Source organism: Nomia melanderi, chromosome 7 (assembly GCF_051020985.1).
Source record: "Nomia melanderi isolate GNS246 chromosome 7, iyNomMela1, whole genome shotgun sequence".
In the NCBI taxonomy this organism is placed as follows: domain Eukaryota; kingdom Metazoa; phylum Arthropoda; class Insecta; order Hymenoptera; family Halictidae; genus Nomia; species Nomia melanderi.
The window spans coordinates 14,873,715-14,889,233 of record NC_135005.1 but is presented as its reverse complement, the minus strand read 5'-3'; the positions used below and the strand labels follow the sequence as shown (position 1 = coordinate 14,889,233).

The window sequence follows — 15,519 nt, the reverse complement described above, 5'->3', positions numbered from 1 at the left end:
GCATTTAATAGTTCTTATTTCATTTATCTATACATTCCTTTGACGACAGATGCTTTTTACAGAACAAGGAGACGTAAACTATAAAATAATAAGCAAATATACCCAATTAGTCTCCAACGGAGCTGAAGCAATTGAAATTTCCAGAAAACATATGAATTATCTGTCTCTCTCACCATAAAACACAAGAATCTCAGATAACACTGACTATTTCGTTCGTTCATTCATTCCTTCGACAACAGATGATTTCACAGAACAAGTAGACATAAACTATACAATAAAATGAAAAGGAATTAACTTAGAAGCACCACCCAATTACTCTCCAACGGAGCTAAAATTGAAATTTCCAGAAAACGTATCAATTAACTGCCCGTCTCGCCTATAAAACACAAGAACCTCAGATAACGCCGAATACAAAGTCATTAACGATCGAAGCGTCGATACGAGGGTACACCGCTCGAGGATCATCATCGGGTTAAAAGTCTTGTATCAGTCATCGGCTCGTTCACCGAGTGCTCCTCGGGTGTCTATCGCCTCACCTTGGCCCAGACATCTCTTCCTATGTTTCCTTCCTCCGACATTTCCATTCTACCACCGGCGTCCGTCTTTCGTCCCTTTCCCTCGGTTACCGTTCCCACAGACGCGCACGCACACAGCCGGACACCGTGCGTGTACATCTCCTCTCTTTCCCTCGATCTCTGGACGGAGATTCTTAGCCGAGGGTACTCGCGGCCGTGCCGCACGCATCATCGCCGGGTGAAAGAGGCGAACAGGGGTTCGCCTCGTCTCGTTCCGTTTCTATGAGCGCGGCAGCTGTCTTCTATTTGTCTTCTCTCACACTGGCGCGTCGTCCGTGTCGCAGACGCTGCCGCTTGCGAATGGCCCGGCCCGGCCCGGCTCTCCGCGCGACAGGATGCTCTTTAATCGCGGCCGTTCGGATTGATAAAAATGTCTGCGAGTGACCGATCCGCAGATGTCATCGTTAGGTCGCGTCCCCTTGCTATATTTGGAGCACCCGGCGTGCCCGATGTCCTCCCAACTTCGCTCTGGCCGAGTTTGCTCGATGGCTGCGCGGACGGAATCATTGCCGGACAAATTATTATTTCACGTTTGTCACTTGTGGCGTTTCTGTTTCTATTTGGTTCGCCTCCTGTCACGGTGGAAACAAGGAAAATCCGATGCGCGAAGCTACCGGGTAACAATGCGCAGCTTCGAGTCTCACCTGGTGCCATTGTATTTAGGGGCCATTCTGATTACCAGAGTTGATTCTTATGATTTCTTTCTTAGCGAAGGGATGAAGATTGAAGTTATTCTTTTGTTTAAGTTCTTGTTGTAGAATATCGTGTCGGACGCGTGAAGATTTTTAACGGGGTTTGGTAAGAGTAAATATTACTCCTTTTGAATCTGAATTAATTGTTGTCCTGTTATCGTTTATACTTTAGAGTGAACATAGACAGAATATAGAATTCTTCTCTTTTCCCGAGAAATTGTTAATGAGAAAGTAGTTGTATCGATCATGGTTATGACATATAGGGCGAGGGGTTGATCAGTGTTTTCTTTTGGAATGATGGCGATTGGAAGTTCATTTCTAAATTGCGTTACTAAGAAACAAAATATACATGTTTAACCCTTTGCGGTAATGTCGTCGATTTACAATTTCGAGCTTCGACGTCTAAAATTGAGTGCAAATAAATACTTTGATTATAATACTTTGATTTATTTGATTAACGAGAGACTGATACATGGCTTCTTCTCCTTGATTATTCAAGATTCCGATAGTTCTTTATGAAAAGGAGTGTTAGTTCAAGACAGTGTCGTCCGCAAAGAGTTAAGGGCTCGCACTTTTGAGAAATCCGAAGGAAGTTCGACTCCTTTGAATATCCCGAGCCAGAACGACCCCTCGAGTCTCGGCTTCACCTGGAAGGCATTATTAAGCTTAACGGCGGAGGCAATTCTTGCAGCAATTGAAAATGGCCGGTGACTGAGAAGATGCATGCAACTCATCGAGATAGTCAATAAAACGTGTACTAACCCCTTTTTTCGGGACGGCCGGAGTCGGCTGAACTAGCGCTCCCCAAAAACGCTATTGTCGTGCTCACTTTGTTTATTCCCGTCGCTAAGTCGCCGTGCCTGTCGTTTCTTGACGAAATGCAACAGACGGGGCTCGGTCTGCGAGTATTAAGATTCTCATTGAACGCGACGGGGAGAGGGCACGATCGCTTTTCAACAGAGCTCTGCGCAAGATGTGCGCAGGGGACGATGTGACCGGAGAAATCCTCAAATACTGCCCGCTAACTGGCGGCCATCTTTTAAGAACCACCGGATGGGTGAAAATCACCCGTTCATGATTTCTTCTTTATCGAATAAAGAAAATATAACGAATTATTCCCCGAGGAAGATATTGTTTTCGCGATAGGCGAGCAGAATTATAAATTAGTCGAGATCCGAGTGCATTTTTAGCGTTTCTATGAAAAACTAGAAACTTTTCCCCTTTCTATCGTGTTAGTCTGCCTTCTTTTTCTCTCGGCGATTAGTTTGTTCTCCGAGAAAAGGAGAAATCCTCAAATACTGCCCGCTAACTGGCGGCCATCTTTTAAGAACTACCAGATGGGTGAAAATCACCCGTTCATGATTTCTGCATTTTTAGCGTTTCTATGAAATACTAGAAAAAGGCGATACGATTGCTCGGAGAAACTTTTCCCTTTTCTCCGAGAAGAGGAGAAAAAACTAAATTTAAAACGTCCACGCGAGTGTTTTCCATTAGCCTCGTTTCCACCCCTAACGGGAGCCCTTCGATTCGGTCAATATTTATGGTGATACGCGAGCGGCTCGCGTTACGCGAACCACCGTGAGCAATCCTTCCGTACATATTTTCCCCGGTCGGCGGTCGGTTGCATCGCCGTTACCAGCCGCCCGTTAACGCGGACACGTGTTTCTTAATTCGATAATTAACAGCGTGACCGCGCGCGGTCGCGAGCTGCGGCGAGCCACCGGATAAGTTAATTGCTCGGCAATTAGCGCACTTGAAGCAGCGCGTCGCTGTTCCTAGGGGATCACTGTAATCTTCAATCACACGACGTACAACGCGCCACCCTTTTTCGTGAATTTCCGATCCGAAAAAGTAATTGCCGCTTTCACGCGCAGCGCCTTTATTAGACCCTTGTCCCGCGACGTCGGGCCAGTGTCACGGTGATGATTTTAAATTGCGTTTAATAAATATCCACGTTATTCCCGCTCGATCGAAAACACGCGGTATCTTACCGTTAGAAGCGCTTCGAGCTTAATGAAATTCTTTCGGCTAACGGGAAAATGTCGGAAGCGTTCGAAATATAAGAATCCTTAACCCTTCGCCGTAGAATCACGAGTGAGACTCGTTATGGAGATTTCTAGACTAATTGGACAATAATCAATGTTGTTTGTTACGTATGGAAAGCAAACAACTATTTTCCTATGATTAATGTGCTATCTCTAACTGAAATTTCCACTTGAAGTAGAATGGAAAGTTTCGTTGCGTTTCTAACAAATTGTCGATAGTAGAATATTACAAGAGCTTAACACTAGAACTACCAAACTTCTTCTTTTAGGATGATTGAACAGGCACAGATAATTGTTTGAGAAATTATTGCGGAAACTGATTCAATACCTAAAATTAATTAGTTAATTAATTAATACCTAAAAAATCTATTACTTTACTCTTCGGCAATCGTTCTTGCCCCCAATTAATCCGAATAGTACAGACTCCATATCTTCATCCCATCTACTACTCTAGAAATCCTGCTATTCTTCCCCATCAGCAATTGAAAGCATAAAAAATCAATTACTCGACTCTCCTGTAATCCTTCTTGTCCCTAATTAGTCTAAATAGTACAAGTTCCATATCTTCCCATCTATCTATTACTCTAGAAATCCTGCTATTCTTCCCCATGAGCGGGTCGCTTCTCATACTCTATAAGCCGAAACACATCTCGTTCCCCCGCGTCGATGCGTTTTCCACGGCATGAATCGGTCACGTGCACCGTCCGGGTCCGGGTTCGAGAACCTCCCGAAAATCCGCTACAGGAAGCGCGCGATTTATGCCGGTTTTTGGACGCGAAGCTGTCCGCGAGTACCGCAATACGGCCTGCGGAGAGCCCGTGGTTCCCGGAGCAGCGCGCGGCGCGTTAATACGTACGAAATTACGGGGTGCCGCGTGTTCCTCGGTACGAATACCAATAGAGCGACGGTTCTCAACCGTTCGGGGCCCGACAGGCGGCGCGCGGGGCCCGTCGAACGGGACCGCCGCGCGGCGAATGAGAACCCGGAAGGCGGACTCTCCGCGCACATCAAAGGGAAAAACCTGTCTGCATCGTGAAACGACCTGCGTCCATTCTCAGACGTATCCTTGCCGTGCCTTCTGCCAACGTATATGGTAGAAGGCATCCCTTTTGTGCCACGGGACCCGACGTCTCGTGCCTCCCGGTGCGGTGGTCCCAACTTGCCAGAACGGACGGGGTCCGGTGGAAATTCGAACGAATCCCGCGACCTCGCGTCAAATTGCTTCGACTTTCCCAGAAGATTCTTTCGTTGTGTGAATTCTGCGCACTCGAGAGGTGACGCTCGGTCACTGTTTCATTTGATGTAGCAAAATTACAAAGTGTTATGTATAATATTAACCCTTTGCAGAGGCGCCTTCCAGTCGCGATTTGATTTGATCCAAGAACATTGTGAAATTGAAAATTCAATATTATATTTTATATGTACGAACACGTGGAACATCGAAATAAAATAGTTCACTTAATTTATGCAAGGTCTTTATGTTAATTGCAGAAAATATCATTGACGTTTAATCAGAAAATAATTAACATTTATTGAGCAAAATATTCTCGAGTGCAAACCGATCTACCGTTTAATCGCTAGTCCTACATTAAAAAAGGTAAAGGTTTCATTCTTTCTGAGGAATCTCATGTAAATTGAGGGACGAAACTAGTTTGTTTCAATATCTCGTGTATTGATATCTAACAACAAACTTAATTTTGCAGCGTCAAATTAAATGGCGACTGAGGCGCTTCCAAATAGCGATTTAGGTTCCACTGTGTTTATATAAACGGAGTAAGCGTGTAAATTTCTCTCGGACAAATGTTTTCGCGGTGGACCAATGAAATAATGAAGTTTGTCATAATGTAGGTTCTGATAATGAATTAATTGTAATTAGAGAAAGTCCTTGCGGAACGGAGCCCGTGAAACAATTCCCTCTGTATAATCACACGGGCCGGGACCATTAGCGTGATTACAGAGAGCGGCGGCCGTAACCGCGATCGTTTCATTGGCTGACGTCTCGTTTCGCCCCTCCCCCCATCGCTCTTGGGACTGAAGTTCGTTTAACACGTTCAACGCCGCGAGAAAATTCGGTCATATTTCACTTACAAGACACATTAAACTTTTATTAAAATATCCCAAGAAAACTAGAATTTCCCTTAGCAACGAATTGCCATTTATTTGATTTCTCTTCCTCTTCTCTTCTTTAGCAAGCCTTGAACCGGAAATATTCAATTCAATAAATGTTTCTTTGCTTTCGTAGAACACAGTTATTAACAGAATCTGTCGAACGAGTCCAATGAAAGCTAACGAAGCTTACAATCATAGTTTCTCCTAGGTGGTCGCCTAAATATTGACACAAACTTCGAAAGTACCCGAAGAATATAGCTCTTCGATCTAACCTGCAATCGACTCGCGTTTCAGTACGACTCCGTTGGCCTCGACCTGTGAAAAAAATATTCCCTTACGAAGATTGGCGTGTAGAATCGTCGGTACCCGCGGCAATGAACACGCCGGCGTCAGTTACCTCCGAGATGCACGCTTACGGGGACAATGCGTGATTGCCGGCCGGAGAATCCGAAAATTTCAACGTTTAATCGCGGCGCGTCCCGCCCGGTGTTCTTTGGTGGCGTGTAATGAGCCAACGATCGTTCCCTTTGATCGATGTCGAAGGAGCCCGTGTAAATATCCGATCGCGCGTGTAGTATCGGTGCGCGTCCCGAGAAAGGAAGCCGAAGGGAGAACGGAACCGCACGCGAGATCCTCCTCGACAACGGAGGACCCCGCGTTCTTCTCTTGTCCGGGGACTCATTACGGTACGAAGTCAAAGGAGCATTACGCCATCTGCCGCGAGACGCGACGCGGGCAAAGAGCCGTGTAATCTGTTCGACAATGTATCGCCGATTCACGAGGAACAAAGAGAAGGGACGAGGAGCACGAGAAAAAGAAAGAGAGATGGAGAGATAGAGAGAGATTGAAAGAGAGAGAGAGAGGCAGAGAGAGGAAGAGAAGAGAGAAAAGGTTTTCGGCATAATTTTTCGCGCTTCCCAAGCGCTGCGCGCATGAATGGCGGACCACTCTTCCCTTTTCTCTCTTTTCTCCTCTTCTTTTTCTTCTTTGGCTGTTGCTCCTGTACCTCTCCTTCTGTTTCTCTCATTCGGGGCTCGAGCCTCTCCGAGGAGGACTAGGCCCGAAAAGAATTCCGTGACCTGTTCCACGGGCATCGCATTCATTTCCATATTCTATGTATTTAGTGTTTACGTCTACTTCGTATCCGGTCGGGGCTGAATGGCCGACAATGCCCGGCCAGCCGGTAAATGAACTAGACGTTGATATTACTTGCCGTTTACTATTTTGTGCGCGAGCGAGCGAGCGCGCGCGCTGCGCCCCACAATTATCCCGTGAGAAAGCGACGCGTTGACAGCGCCAATTCCTTTCAGCGGCTAATTTCTACGAAATAATACGTACACTTCGGAGTTTCGCGGAACCTAGCCGATTCCAGCCCGTTCGAGCGATCCTTCGATCTAAGACGTTGCTTCTCTAGGTTCGACAATCGACTTTTGCTCGAATTATTCTTATTACCATACCATGAACGAGCGCTTGTCGGATAAACCGTTAACCTTCGACCTATCCACTCGCATAGTTTCTACAACATGATTAAAAAGATAACACATTCTCTAAGGAATTATTAAAGAAATTTACCAATACGCAAATCGAGTTGTGAATCGATCGAATCAACATTCCCTCGTACACAAGTGTTTCTACAGTTGCATCTATCGAAGTTGACGTAGACCGTTGGCAAACAGTGCTCATGGAAGCTAATGTCCATGAAATTGCCGGGTTCCGTTAAACTGCAGCCGGGCCGGGTAACAATTGGCCCGGCAAAGTGAGAAACTTAGAATACTTAGTGCCCCGAAGGGTTAACGAACCGTTCGAACGTTCAGGTGCAACGGCTGCGCTCGTCCTCGTGGCACTCGGATCCGGCGTGGAAACCGATCGACGTGTCGACTGCGCGAGAGCTCCGCCGTCGCCCCGCTTTTGTCGGTCCGGTTCGCGTTTTCGAGAGGCGATCGGTTCTCGGAACGCCGCGGCCGGCGTCGAAACCGCGAGAGGCCTTGCCGGCCGCTGCTTCCACCGGGGCCGGGACCCTTTCCTCTCGTCTCTTCGTCTTTCGCGCGTCCTCTTTTCTCTTCCGCGTCTGCCCCGGAATGCCCTCCGTCCGCGCGCGTTTCTCCTCCGCATCTCTTTTTCCTCTCCGCTTATTTTTCTTGCTTAACCTTCCACGACCGAGCGCGCGCGCGCGCGCGTTAAGGCCGGTCCACAACGGAGCGCGACACGTCTCGCCGGACGCGCGCGGACGTCCGCGGATTTACGAGCGCGCCTGTATCTCGGCCTCGCCCTCCTCCCTTCCGCGGCTCGTCGGTGGAGTTAACCCCTCGCGCTCGACAGGTTTTTCTTGTATTCAATATTTTTCGATGGCAGACGCGAGGCTGTTTTGTTCGATTGTTTTGCACGTTGCATTATACGAAGGTTAACGCGTTGAATGCCATCGGGGGTCACGACCCTCGACTGAATCGAATTACTGCAGTTCACTCGATGAGACGGTGATTATTCGAAGACATTTGTGTATTACAATGCTGTGTGGTGACATTGAGCGAGCGTGAAGTAATAATGCAGTTCAATGGAATGATTGAATATTGTAGTTTCTCCATTTTGTGTGTCTCTGTGAAATCGTGCGGCGTGTTTATGGTACACGCAGGGTTTTATGGGTTTGCTACGTGAAATCGAGTGGTGACCGAGAGTCACCTTTCCAGTGCGAGGGGTTGACCCTTCGCACGAGAGCCGACTCACGCCATTTGCTTTGATACAGCGAAATTACGAAGCTTGATGCGCGATATTAAAGTTCGCTCAACGTAATTGTCCGTGAAACGTTCAGATAGAATATTTCTGTCCCTCGATTTCTGGATTATATGTATTAACCCTTTGCACTCGGAGGTGACTCTCACCACTTGATCTCCAACGGTGAAGCTATAAAGTTTGATATTTAATATTATACTTCATATAACGCATTAATCTGAGAAATATTGACGTAAAATAGCTTTGAATTTCTCGTCGAGTTGGTTTTACAAAATATCGTCTTCATCTCATCAGAGAATGTTGAAATATTTCTAGAGAAAAACTTCGGAGTGCAAAGGATTAATGTTATTTACGAAACATGCGAGAGTGCATGGGGGTTAATGCTCACGACATACCCGAGTAATTATACGTATCCGGCCGAAGGTATTAGCTCCAGTCAGCGATTCCTGGGAACTCCCACTACTGTGAGTGTCGCCAATCATGGATGGTTGACATAACACTTCAGAGTTGAATTCAGAGGTCGAAGTGGCTAACCTTACTTTCTGAATGCTCTCAAATTTTATTATCAGAATAATTGATTTGTTCTTTATGTGTTCAGTTTCATGGAGTTTTTATAGTTTTCATCTTATTGAGTCCACTTTGGAAACTGGGTTTTATCCCGTGTCAGTCGAATTATGAACTAATATTCAGTTTCACGAATTGTGAAACCAGGTTAGAATAGAATTTTATTTCGCGACTTAATGATTTCAGCAGCTTAAGAACAGTGTATGGCAGTAAGAGACTTCATAGAATTTCGACTTTACCGTTTTCTTCAGTTCTTTGTGGTGTGGTACATTATCTTTGTTAAAATGACTACAGCGATGCAGCGAGACTTCTCGGAGGATTCCATGATAATGTTCCCCTGCGCCCATCAATCGTGAGACAACGTATTTTTCAGGAGTGGGTGGGACAATTTGTAAATATTTTGCACGAGCCGGGTGACCGTCACATTTTTTAACGTCTCAAGGACTCCTAAGTCCGGTCAAACTGACACCGCCACGTCTTAACGTTCGAAATTGATCGTACAGGGTGTCCTGATAACACTCGGACAAATTTCTTCGAACGATAAAACCAATGTTCTCAGCGATCAACGGAAACTAACGTAAATGTGTACATCGAAATATTAACACATTGCGCGATTAAATTTCAGCTAGTAAAAACACGAGCGTCGGTGACTATATTTTTAGACATGAGTCAGATCGATGTTTCTAACTTTCGATAAAGAATAATACCCGATTTTCTAATTTTACTTTGGATTTGTGTTATGCGTATCTAAAATGTTACATTAATGTAATATTAGCAATTAAACGGTAGACTAAAAATATTGAATATTTGAAAAACTTTCGAGTACAAGGGGTCAACGCTAAAACTACTGAGCAGTTATATCGACTTTTTGAAATTCTACAGAAACTCCAAGGATGCATACATCGAGACATCGATCGATTTACAACTCAATTTGCATATTGATAAATTAATTTCTTTAATAACTTCTTATAGAAACATGTGTCTTTTTAATAACCGCAAGAAAAGAGCATCGAGAATTAATCATTTCGAGCCGTCCGGTAGTTTCGGTGCTAATGAATCGATTAAAAAACGAATGCACAATCGACGGGAACAGCTGTCTGACGGAACGAGCAACGTATGAAATATTTTTATTTCGGGTCTGATACATTATCTTCTTTGTGCCGGAGTGGAAATCGAGTAGATTCGAGTTCTGATCGTGGGTAAAGGTACACTTTATCGAGTTCCCCGTCCAGCGAGGTGGAAAATATTCGGTGCCCAAGCCCCGCGTTGCACAAGACGGACACCCATGGTGTTGGCACCGGCTCTCGTAAAATTTGGTGGCGAGGAGTGGCACGGACGCATGCGTCGGAACTTCGTGCAGGAATGCATTTTCGAAAAGGATCCCCGCCGACAACTCGAAAACCGAGGATGTCGATACGAATTCCCGATTTCGAATAATCCCACGATAATCAGAAGTCAGAGAGCTTACGGGTACGGTGACACCGTGTCTACTGCGACGCGATACGTCGAACGAGACGCTCGGTGCGCGCGGACGAAAGTGCAGAAAATAGGTTGAAACGCCGCGTGGGTCACTAATACACGCCGCTCAAGAATACAGTGACCCGTTTGCAGTCGTACAGGGTGTTCCTGAATATTACTTATTACTTAAACGATTCGTTAACGAAATTTTCTATTCGCACTGGAACTACCGAGCACTTGAACTGACTTTTGAACATTTCATTATAAAAACTGCACACGTTGAATGCCATGGGGGTCGCCGGTGACCCCAAGCAAATCGAATTACTATAATTCACTCAATTAAACGATGATTCGCAAACATTTCTATATTGTAAATAATACTCCCCATCGCGGTGACATTCAGTTTGATGAACGTGCAATGATAATAAGCCAATTCGGTCAAATGATTTAATATTGTATTTTTTCCATTTTGTGTATTTTAATGAAATTTGAATTGATTTGAATTTCAGCTTAGCTATCGCTCAATCAGCTCGGTAATTTCTCAAAGAGGTATTCGTACCTTTTCAGTGATCGAAAAAGAAAAAATCAAGGAATGGGTCGTTTGGAACCATTTGGTAGTTCCAGTGTTAACCCTGTCAGTGCCTAAATATTGAATTTCGGAAGAAACAGAAGAGAAGAACTATTACTAATTACAATACTACACTAATACAGTAGTACACTAATATACTTCGATAAAACGAAATTGCATTTTCCATCGTAACTCCTAAAAATTGTTGTTTACAGTAATAAATTACAACTTCCTCGAAGGGGGACGGAAGCTCTGATTCTGTTAATGTTAAAAACGCTCATTGTTTCCTGGGACTGGCTCGATCGCTCTTCCCACATATTAAGAAACGTCCTGTACAGTCGGCGCTCGCTCCAGCCACAGACTCCACGGTGGGAAAGTATTCGCGAACAACGATGCAGACGCACCCCGAGGCGTGCACCGAGCGAGTAGTATTCACCGGTATTAAACTACGTTCTCACAGGCAAACGCGTCTGTCCTTTGTTTTCAAAACACGCTGGCACCGTGCCTCGTCCATTTAAAGGGGTATCGCGAACGCCACCCCATCGCGGATCTCCGTGCGATATTCATCGGGGCTTCGCGGGAGAACAGTGACTTTTCGCCAGGAATAGAAAAGCTTCTGAAAATAACTGTTTAGAACTGTTACATATCGGTTCCGACTGAAACAAGTACGAGAAACCGAGAAATGTTTGAATTCCAATATACATTTGTCGATAAATAGAAGGAAGTCGTTACGATTGAACTCCAAAAAACCAAGAGCCATCTTTAATTTCTGGCTCCGAGACGGCGTCCGAAATTCGCCACATCCGTTTCCTCCAAGAGTCTTCTTAGCAATTGTTCGAAGCTGCCGCGATCGCGTATGCAGCGTGTAATTACACCACTGTACGTTTCGCCACTTCCTTTCGACGGTATTCACACTTCGAGCAAGGGACACACGAGCCACACGCTTCCAACACCTGTGTTTGTACTGTTAGCGGGGACCAGCGGCGTGAAAGCAACGGAATGCTCACACGAGATCGCATTGTTTCGGAAATCGTGCTCTTCCCATCGGACACTGTTTATCCTGCCTCGTATAGAGGCAGTGTGCCGCGATCGTATTAACTTCGGAGACGAGCGTGAGCAAACTTTCGAGGTGAATGCGATCCGTCGACAAATTCAAGAATTACCCCTTGTACACATGCAAGTGTATCATTGGTTAATTGATTCGAATCACCAAACAGTTTCCCTTCGTTAATGCTGCACGAGGAAGAAAGCATTGTCTCGTGACAGAGGACCGGCGAATGAAATCGATGAATAAAAGAATAGGGATCTAGAAGATAAATCGAACCTGTCTTCGCTAAGTATTATTCTTCCTCGGCCAGAGCGGACCATCTTTGAAAATTCGAAATTTGTGAAATTCTGATTAAACTTGCCTTCCGCTGCATGCTCGCCACAGACGAGGGTGCTCTCTCTAAATTGATTACGTAAGTGGAGCGTCTGGCCGCTCAGCCCTCGTAATTCTTTCAAGGCCCGAGGAACGCGCAGCCCGCAACCAAAACAAGGGTATCCTTGGTTCCTCTGAATGTGACCCCAGGATTCATCCGAAATGATCTTTCGCTTTTTTGCCGGGTCCTGCCGCTGCACAACAGGAAGTTTTCCTGCGGCGGACTTTAAACGTGAAGGTGCACAACGTACAATCAAGGCACGAAGTTTAACACGTTCACGCCGATGTGTACCACCGGTGGCTCACAGTAAGATATCACATTGGACAGTGTGCACCACTGATGGGCCATTAGACGGTGCGTACAATGAGATATGTGGCTCGTCGAATGGTTTGGTAATTAGAAAATATTGCCATATAGTTGCGAATTAATCGACTTATCGATCGTTTCAATATTTTTATCAATTTTGAGAATTCAGTCGCCAAATGGGAGAGTGGAGCATCTTTGCCCTCGAATTTCAAATTATAGAATGGAAAATCGATCGAGTCTCCATTGAATTTAATCGGATTCCCGCGGAGATATTTGAATTTCCGTTGAAAGTGGCTTAAGTCCAGTTAAAGAGAATTAGAGAACTATTAAAGAATAAAAAGATTATGTAGAACCGTAACTGTTATAACGGTTAACTCGATTTCTTTGAGAAATGGGCTTAAGCCACTTTCAGAATAAACGGCTGATTGACGCGGTGCCTCGAATTCTGAAGCAATGCTCAACGACGCTCAGTCGGACGCCTTGTATCCTCGTTTTGAAATTCCTGCCGGTGGTCGATTGTGTCAGAATCGGACAACAATAAGCGATCGTAATCTGTCGGCCGCCTCTTCGATAAGAAGAAAGAACGACGGCGGAATTCTCGTTCGGTGATGTTTACCGATTCATGAAAAACCTGTATCCGAACGTTTCCAAGGCATTCGGCGCCAGAATCTTGAACACGCGTCATGGCGTTAGTCTCCGTCGACGAAGAAGGTTTATTAGGTTGAACAAATAAATAAAAGCGTGATTTTAACACGTTGAATACTGTGGAGGTCGTGACCCACAAACAAATCGAATTACTATAGTTTTGATTAAACGGTGATTACTTGAGAACATTTGTATAATACAAATGCTACCTAATGAGGTGACATTGAGGATGAACGTGCAATAATAATAACGCGGTTCAATCAAATGATTTGATATTGTACCTCTTCCGTTTTGTGTATTTTGCCCTTGGAAATTGTGCAACGTGTTAACCCTTTGCACTCGAGAGGTGACCCTCAATCACCATTCGATTCAATACAGTAAAACTATGAAGTTGAATATTCAGTATTCTAAATGAAACTTTGTATTGCTATATGAAGTATTTAAATAAAATATCTTCGTCGCTTAATTTATCTATGAATTATAGTTAAATTAGTTTCAAACAACGTCGTTTATACCTCTTCAGAAAATGTTGAATATTTCCAGTGAAAAACTTTCGAGTGCAACGTGTTGATTACGTTCTATGCTCCAGAATCTTGAACGCGCGCGATGCTGTTAATTTCCATCGACGAAAAAATTTCACCGAGGAAACGTCCTTCTGTCGGGGGTTTTATTAAATTGAAAAAATCAATGGAAGCGGGATATTAATGTTGTCCTATGCCCGAGCTTTTATTTGATCCTGTTTCACGTATTCTATATGCGGCGTAAAAAACGTTGACACAATATCGCGTTTCGACGGTCCTGCCCACGAGCGAATGACGATGGGTGGTCGAGGGCGCATGTAGGTACCAACACACTCCCGCGAGCCGTGTAGAAGCAGCGTTCGTTTCGTCGCACTTTCTGCATCGACGCTAACGCAGCGAATGGATAATGCTCTCCACCGTCCGTGAAACGACCAGTGTCAACAATAGGACACCGCGTTAATTCACGTTTAACTGGGGAACAATTGAACGGACATTATTGCAAATCGAAATTGTACATAAACTTCTCTCGTTCAACATTTTCATACGTCCAACCGTGTAGCATCTCTATTATTCATTTAACATGAAAGGAAAATAAATGCAGAACAATTCAACGAACATTATTACAAATCGAAATTGTACATAATTTTCCTTCGTTCGACATTTTCATATATCCAACCGTGTAGCATCTCTATTATTCATTTAACATGAAAGGAAAATAAATGGAGGACAATTGAACGGACATTATTACAAATCGAAATTGTACATAAACTTCTCTCGTTCAACATTTTCATACGTCCAACCGTGTAGCATCTTTATTATTCATTTAGCATGGAAGAAAAATCAATAAAGAAGCAGTTTCTTTGACATAAACTGAAATCTTCCTAGTCTAACCACATTCCAATGAAATTATTAATACACGTTGGACTCGACCTCTACAGACCGCCATCGAACATTTTGCCTGAGGTCACGTGGTCCGCCGGGTTATCGAATCTGTATAATCTACCATCCGATTGAGCAGAATGCTTCAGACGGGGCTCGAAAGTGAAATATTCTCTCCGGAAGTTTCCTTTAGCTCCCTTTGACACCCATTAACTAAACACTCTTACTCGTCCATCTACGATCTGCATATCCTCTGATGTATGATTGTATGCCATCATCATCATCATCATCATCATGATCATTTGACAGGAACATTTTCTATAGAATGCTACCTTCGAATGCACATCAGGGTCCGCAATAAATGATTATTACAAACAACTCTTCGAATTCATCGACCTTTAACCTGCCATTGTCCCATATTTAAAAAATTAAAATTGAAAGTTTCAATTGGATATTCGTAGCAAAAGAACAAGGAACGATGACGGTGATGAAAATAATTTGTACAAATGGTCCACAAAGTAAAAAAATCCCCTTAACGAATAACAATACCAATACGGATAGGGAAACATAACCTCTAAACCTATGCATCCACATTCGTGCTATCAAAGAGGAAACTGCTATCACTGAAGAATTTCGTTCACGGTAACCTCCAGTTCCCTTACCACGTCGACTGCCAAGGCAAACCATGTTTCCGATCTCGGACGCTAATTTAATTCAATCGTATTCTCAAAGTTTCTACGAGACGACTCGTAGTCGTCATCCTAGTCAACGCAAACCACGAGTCATCTCGTATTAGACAGTGAACGATTAACGCGAGAAACATGAGTTTACGTATCCTTTCTACAGCAAAGATATTCAATAAGAATTATGAATTATTCGATATGAATTTCGTAAGTCGAAAGCTCCAGCCATCGGTGACCGTGGCAGTGAAACTGTTAATAGACCCGCGGTGGACCTCTCCCGACTTGATCCCGGCGCTTAACATGTTAATTCGAAAACGAGGAAGGGT

The 15,519-nt window shown here is 44.4% G+C and overlaps 1 protein-coding gene across 1 annotated transcript in view; it reads left to right on the top strand.

Annotated features, from left to right (window-relative positions):
- Myb (proto-oncogene like protein Myb) overlaps positions 1-15,519 on the top strand; it is a 70,191-nt gene that overhangs the window by 5,842 nt on the left and 48,830 nt on the right. The window lies entirely within an intron of this gene.